This window comes from Meriones unguiculatus, chromosome 7 (assembly GCF_030254825.1).
Source record: "Meriones unguiculatus strain TT.TT164.6M chromosome 7, Bangor_MerUng_6.1, whole genome shotgun sequence".
In the NCBI taxonomy this organism is placed as follows: domain Eukaryota; kingdom Metazoa; phylum Chordata; class Mammalia; order Rodentia; family Muridae; genus Meriones; species Meriones unguiculatus.
This window is the reverse complement of record NC_083355.1, coordinates 85,059,527-85,067,911: the sequence shown is the minus strand read 5'-3', so window position 1 is coordinate 85,067,911 and position 8,385 is coordinate 85,059,527.

Here is an 8,385-nt window from a genome sequence, read left to right as displayed (position 1 = left end):
CAGAGGGAGTTCCAAACATCTGAGAGACACTGCTATAACAAACATCTTCCATCCATCCGCATCTTGCTATTTATATAAACAACGCCCTCCCAGTGAGGGTTACCTGTAGTACAAACAATATGAATGGAATTTATTCTGAAAGCCTAGCTTATTCAAAGACTAAGTATAAATACATGGACTAATAGGAGGAAAATGCTATTAATAGAAATATTTCAAAAACTGTCTTTCTTAGAAACTGTTTTTGAAATGGTTAAAAATTTTGTCACAAACACGCTATGTCAAATAGGTTTGTGTCTTCCTACAATGTCAGATTTTATTGAATAATAATAAATTCACAAGCTACTTCAGTTTCCTTGGCAGCAGTTTACCAAGTAGTCTCAGTTTCCCTTGGTTGTTCGTCAAAGAATACACAGTTCCTTGATTCCAATCTTGACTATTATTGTCAACTCTCAGATCATACATTAGATGCTGCCCAGCAAACGTGCTTCTGTGTGGAGCTAGAAGCTAAAAGATGGCTGCAAACAGAGCAAAGAGGCTGCCACAGAGTTCAAGGAGTTCCAGAGAGGAGGCCCCACTGAAAAGAGAAGTGGGTTGATACAGATGCAAAGAGATCCACGGAGGGTGGTTAGATAAGAAATTAACAAACCCTGTTAGTGGTCCGGTCCCTGGGCTAGAGTTTAGCAGTTTCAGGTTCTAGTAGAGTGTGACCTTAGGGTCTGAGAGTGGTACCATGAGACTATAGGATCACTGTGCAAAACTGGATCCAGACAGACACATGGACAAATAGGCTGTATTGCCTGTGGGTAAAGAACTGAAGCCTCTGGAATAGTTGTGTATCCTCAGCCTGTTGGTCCCTCGATGCACACATCACATTGGGTTATTGGGGACTATCACTCTCTTGTGGCCCCAGGTGACTGTGTTACATTCTTTCCTCAGTCTGATGTGCTTTATACTAAAAATGAAGTAAAATGCTGCTTTTCTAAAAACATGGGAGTTACTTGGGGCAAGCCTCAAAAACCACTCTATGGAGTATTTTAGAGCAGGGAACAGTCTGATTGCAAGAGTTTTTGACAGCTGAACCAGAGTCTATTGTTTAAGTGTTGCCAGACATGAGCATATAAGATTCATTAAATATGAGTGATTATAAGAAAGATTTGTTTGTGAGTTCGAGACAACCCTGGTCTAAATAGTTGTAGGCCAACCAGAACTATGTAATAAGAGCCCATCTCAAAAAAATAAATAAAATTTTAAAAAGGAGAGAAAGAAAAGATCTATTTGAAAATATCAGCATTATAACATTCTAGAAATTGTATTTTTGTACCTTCTTAAGATTAGAATGAAAATCTTTAATTTTTATTTTGCTATCAATGTGTGGTTGGGATAAAATGTGGAGGTCAGAGAACAACTTTGTGAAATCAGTTCTCCTCACCACCTTTATGTGGGTTCCAGGAACTGATCTCAAATTGCCAAGCTTTTGTGGCAAAAGCTTTTTAATTGTAGAGTCATCTTTCCGGCCCTAAAACCAAACATTTTAGATGTCAACTTGAAAACACGTGAAATGTGAAATGGTACCTCCTTTATCAAACATTTTCTGTAGTATATAAGCAAACTGTCTTAGAGACCACTGCTGTAGGGCAGAAGTTCTCTGTCTTTGATGGGATTTAAGAATACCCTGGGGGAATTTGTGAGAGTTGTAGATTTTCAGGCTCTGGCCCTAGAGATTCTGGTGACTGGGTGGCTTTAACAAGCGTTCCCTGGTGATTCTGACATGAATTTCTCTGGCTCTGTCTTTAGGAAAAACTGCCTTAAGTCTTCTTCAGTCACAGTGAGTCAGCAGAAAAACAACTTAACTTTAGTACGGTTTTGTTTTGTTTTGTTTTGTTTTGTTCCGGGCCATCTGCAGAAATGCTGTGTCTGAGCTGTACATTGTGTTCACACCTCAAAACTTCACTTGGATGCCCCCAGCATTCTGGTACAGAGGAGGAAGCCCTCCCAGCATTTGCAAAGAAAATTGATATTCAGGACACCATTCCATGTTGAACTGTTTCTGGCCATCACTACTGCCCAGGCCCTCAACTGTCAGGCATATTGGGATTTCAGGACCACAGTTAGGTAAAGGGATGTAAGAGAGTAAATGCATTTGGAAGTGATGGAAGTTAGGTACCAGACTTCAGCCCCATCAAGGAACTGTACAACTGCAGTATATAGCAAACAGAAAAAGAAAATGGAACCACTCGATAGAGTATTTCAATCAGTCCGTAAGAGTTTATAGGCACAGAGAATTCACCTGAAAGAAGATCTGGACAATTCTCAAAAGGATGGCAACTATGAAGGTGCCAGTATTCCTCCAAATACATTTGAAATCTTTTAAGAATATTCGAGAACAGTTTTGTTAAAGAATAAAGGCTAGAAATGAACTCAAGAACCATTTATTTGTCCTACAATTTTTATTGTTTATTCTTTGACAGTTTCATCTTTGTATATAATGCATTCTGATTACTCTCTCCCCCACATCTTGCATTTTTTGAATCCAATTATATAGACTTGCCAAGCCTTAAGTTTATACAGGGGAATGAGACAAATAAATTGTTCTCAGGATTTACCAGGTTTAAATTGGAGTCCTGCGAAGGATGCTAGTCTCCTTCTGTTAACACGCAAAGGATGCTCTTCATAGGCAATAAGGCACCTTGCGGGTAAGGCCTGGCAAGGGAAAGGGGTTAGGTCAGCTCTCACATGCACTTTTAGTGTGACGGTCCTTGTCAGTGGACCATCTACACCAACATATAAAGGTTAGACACCTTAAATGTTCGAAGCTGAGAGGTGAGGGTTGTAACATGGGGGTCATGCAGGATTAGAAGGGAGCAGAGGCCCTGTCTGCAATGAGGGCCGAGGGTGGGACTTCAGCTCCACTGAAAATACATACTCAGTCCTGTCGATTCTTAATCATATTCAAGAGAAAATAGAAATCTAGATATTTTGTACAATCTCCGGATTCTTTTAGAACCGCTTGAACCATCTGCTTATTCGTGGGTTACACTTGATCTACAGCCTGTTTGGGAAAATCAATTCAACATCAGGTTTGTTTGTTTTGGTTTTTCTTGTACCAAAGACTTTTCTTTTTGCATTGGAGTAATTCTCAAAAGAAGCATTTAGATGTAGATAACTAAACTGTGTTTTTGCTTAAAATATATGGAATACCAACTTGCTATCATTTCTCAGTTTGATAGATTCAGATTCAATGTGTCCAGCAAATGGCAGGTAACCTTTTCAAAACAAAACCCAACCCAAAGCAACATGTATTTTTGATACTTGTATTAGTCACTCTTTCACTGCTGTGACCAAAATACATGCCATAACACTTTAAGGGTGGGAAAGTTTATTTTGGCTGATGGTTTTACAGAGATTTCAGCACATCATGGAAAGGGAGGGTGCTGCAGAGTGGCTCAGCTCACAGAGGTGGGAGCACGTGGCAGTGGCTATTCTCATGGCAGCAGGCAAAAGGCAGAGAAAGCCAGTCACTTGGCTGCCTGCTTCATCTATCCAGACTCCCTTGAAAAGCTCCGTAGCTTTCACAATAGTGCCTAGGCTGGGAACCCAGTGCTGTAAGCCTGTAGGGGACATTTCAGATTCAAAACATAATATCCATTTTAGGCATTATAGGGTGACCACAGACTAAGCATGCATTAATCAGATAAATAACATTTGTCAAGGTTTAGAGATGTATGATGGATGTCAAATTCAACAATCTCGTCACACTATGTGGGTGAAATAAAAAGTACCTTCAAGAGTTGAAACACCAAGGAATTTGATGAATTTGTGTTAGCTATGTCTTTGTGTTCATATGTCTCTTCAATGGAAATGGACAGCCTGAAGTTTTTTTTCTACTGCAGTTTTATTTTTAATTTAGTAATAACCATCTATAATTTTTTTAAAAATACATAATTATTTGCCTCTAAATCATTTCAACATCAAATGCTAAAAAGAGATGACATTTGTCATAGTAAGACTTTCTTCTATATATCAGCATTTTCTTGGACCTTTTAATTTGCATTTCCAAATAAATAATTAAGGCACTATAAATAATAATTAGGTATATACATAGAAGCAATGTCAGGGCAGAGATATTCTTTAAATGACTATAGTTCTGATGACAAATTCAAGAATCTTCTTGATTTTTACACTACATTACACACAGACAGACACACAGACACACACATGTAAACACACACACACAAACAGACACACACACATGCCAATTACTCAGTCCTATTTAAGACACGAGTCATATTTGCTTTTCAATTTAGCTTGGATACATTATAGAAAATTCTGAAATTTATAAAATGAACTATCAAATAAAACTTTAATTTATGAATTACAGAACATTTTAAGTAAGTTAAATTTTATTACTAGGATGCATGCATTATAAACTTAATCTGAAACTAAGCAGCTTTTACTAATAAATAAACTAAAGCACATTACATAGTAACAGTAACATATCATAATAATAAAAGTTCTGAATTAGACTAGTAACTCTAAATTTTGTAATTCATTAAGAACTATTTATTCCTGTATTTAAAATGGTCACAAAGCTTGATGTAAGGGGTTTGTGTTAATTAAAAAATTTTTTTTCCTTTGGAAATTATGACATAGACAACCATCTTAAAATGTCTATCTCGAGGCTGGAAAGATGGCTCAGTGGTTAAGAACACTTGGACTTACTAAAGAGGATGTCAATTCAATTCCTAGCACCTACATAGTGGGTTTTAATTCTCTATTGTTCCATTCTGAGGGAATCTGCTGCCCTCTTCTGGCCTCCTCAGGCACTAGGCATGCACATAGTGCACAAACATACATGCAGATAAAACACATAGACACATAAAATGATAAAATTAAAAAAAAATGCTTGCCCTAGAAACAGAGGCATTTAAAAAGGTTAAGGATGTTAATAGCTATGCTGAGAAGTTTCCCATGAACCCTTTCTTGTGCATGAGATCCTAAGAGACAGATTTGTTCTTTTCTCTTGTTCACTGAACAGATTCAATGGTTATTAAATCAAATTGGAGTTGAGAGTTGAAAGCATCAGCATTTTTCCAGTTGAAAACTTTTCATGTATACTTGTCATGTATAGCAGTCATTAATGGGAAAGCCTCGCTACTCCATTCTCTTATGTCTAGGCCCAGGATTAGACTTACAGCTTGTCTGAGCCAATTGTAGTAGTCCGGGTTCCCTTTTCCAGGGATAAAGAGGTCTAAGGAGATACTTGTGAATTTTTGTGATGGCTAATTAAACACAAAGGGAAGACTTGGGTGTTCCTGGGCAAGAGTTCTTATATCTAATAAAAAGAGTAGGAAAAAAAAAAAAAAAAAAAAAGAAAGAGACCTGAAGAGAGCATACATTTACTTAACTTTGGATACTGCCCTGAAAGGACAGAGAGTGTGTAGCCATAATGACATACGTAGAAAGCCAAAAGAATCTCAGAGAAACCTATCACAAACCTTGAGACAAAGGAACTTTGACATGCTGAAACAACCTTTGAACCATTAGGTCCAGGCTTCTTATGACACAATTAGATGGTATTGTTTAATCAATGGTTAGCTGAATTTCTTTTTACTTGTAGCTAAATGTATTCTACATGCAATACCATTTAACTGCCTGGCCAGCATTGTGCCAGAGGTGGCTCATACTGATTTGTGAAATAATAACAGCCCCTCCCCCAATTCCATATCCAGTGACTTCAAGTTGGTAACTTTACATGGTCTATGTTGGGATTTGTTATGTTATGGAACTGGACCAAAAGTACAATTGGTGTTTGGTTTTGTTTCCTCAAAGAGCAGTTTGTTAATCGTTTATCAACATCACATTGCTAGGTGAATCACCTTACTCCTATGGAAACTATAACAACTACTTTGCTACCTATCACTATTTTTAAAATTACATCCATTAGGTGTTGGAGCACTGGCTGCTCTTTCAGAGGCTCTGGGTTAAGTTCCCCACACTCACATAGCAGCTTGCGAATGTCTGTAACTCCAATTCCAGGAATCCAGTGCTGTCTCATGACCTCAGGGGACACTGCTCACACGAGGCTTATTATTTCATGTCCACATATATGCTACTGGGAGTGCGTGTACTATTGTATACATGTGGAGATCAGGGGAGAACTTACGTGAGTTGGTTCTCTTCTACCATTAGAGTCCTGGCAATGAAGTTCAGGTCATCCAGTTTGACAGCCACTGTGGTACCCGCTGAGCCATCTTCCCAGTCCCCTATCATCTTTTAAAGTCATTTTTAAAATTTAAATTTTTTAAAAAATTTTTTATACATGACTATCCTGTATTTACAAATAACAAATGGGTAATGAGTATGTCAGGACATTTAAAGTTACAGTACTTTAGAAATAAAAGAGATTAATAACTTTAAGGAGAACAAAATAAAACCTCAAGTTATTTTAAAATAACCCAATATTATGTAAAGCAAATGAAAAGTGAAGTTAAGTTTACAATTTGACTCTTACTTTTAAAAACTTTCTGTGGTATCTTAGAATCCAGGACCTCACATATGTTAGGCAAGCAGCCTATATTTAGCTGTTCAACTAGCCAGTGCAATTTGGTTATTTATGTCCACTTTAGTGAGCTTACCAGTATACAACAGAGCCACTATATAATTTATATAGCTGTGATAATAACAATAATTCTTTACTTGCCATATCTAACTTCAAATTAAAATAGTAAACTGGAGATGTATGGTTTTCTATAAATGTATCAGCTTCGTTTTTATAATGCATATAATCTATGTTTAATTAGATATTCCAAAACTTGGTCTATTCGGCAAAGATGCAGCTCTTGAAGAAGGCTGACATATGAAAAGTGTGAACATGAGATTACCAGCTGCCAACAACCTTTAATCATTGTTATTCACAGTAAGTCCTGATGAGAAACCGGATGATCGGAATGAGCTTTGACTGCCCAAGTTGAGCAAGGGGTCCTCTCACAGAGGTGGTGAGCCGCCACCGTCCTTCTCTAGCAGCTGAAGAATTGTCAGCCCAAGTCTGAGATCTTCTACCCAAGTGAAGACCGTCAGACAATCTCTAAAGATAGAAACTGCACTTAGAGTTGAAATTAATTCTTAAAAGATAGTGGCTTAACTCATGGAGCAATATAAGGCTGACAAGTTTGAAAAAGTTGGCCACATCTGCCAGCGAAGATCAGATATTGGAAGTACTCAAACTTTGTAGAAACTTCTCTGTGCTGGTGATAGTGAAAGCTGGAACATTTCTGCAAAGTAATTAGGTGATATCCTATATATCAAAAACCTTAAAAAATAAAGGCATTCCAAAATTTTGTTATGTTAGCTGTGGGAGAATACATATAAATGAATTTACTAGATTTATTTCTGTTTGAGGAGACAGTTCAATTTTAGAAACTTGAAAGCAATGTTTATGGTCTGGGAAGACTGTTCAGCAGGTGAAAAGACCACTGGCTGCAAAGCATGAGGATCTTAGTGCAAATTTCTACATAAAAAGGATATGACTGTGCATGCACATGCATGCACACGCGCACATACATGCGCGCATGTGCACACAACATGTACATATACACACACATGTAGGCATGCGCTGTACCAATAAAACACATACACACATTTTTAAAGTTTTATTTTAAATTTTTATTTATTTCACATGTATGTGGTATGTGTATGTGTTCATGTGGGTGTGTATACTGGTGCATTCTGGTTGGTGTTAGGTTTCTCCTCAGTTGCTCTCCACTGTACCTGTCAAGACAAGGTCTCCCACTGAATCCTGCACTCAGAGTTTGTAGGCCCACTGGCCGGAGAGCTCCAGTGTTACCCTCGTGCTTGCCTTCCCAGTGCTGTGGCTGAAAGCTTACACCACTCCGCTTGGCTTTTTATGTGCGTGCTAGAGATACAAACCCAGGTCCTCTTGCTTGCCTGGCAGGCACTTTGACTCATTTTATCACCCCCCCTTACTATTTCTCTCAGAAATTGTAATTTTGTGACTAATTTTACAGTAGTTTGATAAATGCAGAGATTAATGAACATCAATTATAGATTTGTGAAAACTGGAAACAACCTAGATGTCCAAGAGATAAGTAAATGAATAAATTGTGATGTGCTCAAGCAATAGCAGGGAGCCATTAGAATAATATTTTAGGGATGCTTAAGCAAAAAAGAGAAGATGCTAAAAATACAATGTCAAGTGAAAAAAAATTAGAGGCATTAGACTGAATTTATGTTTGTTTGGAAGTCTGGAAAAATGCATTAAAATTAAGATTTTTTTCTAAAAAAGTAAATGTATCATTCTTCCCTTTTCTCTGAAATTCTCAAGTTTCTCTAACAAGCATGTATAAACCTTTAAAAAAAACTTTGTTT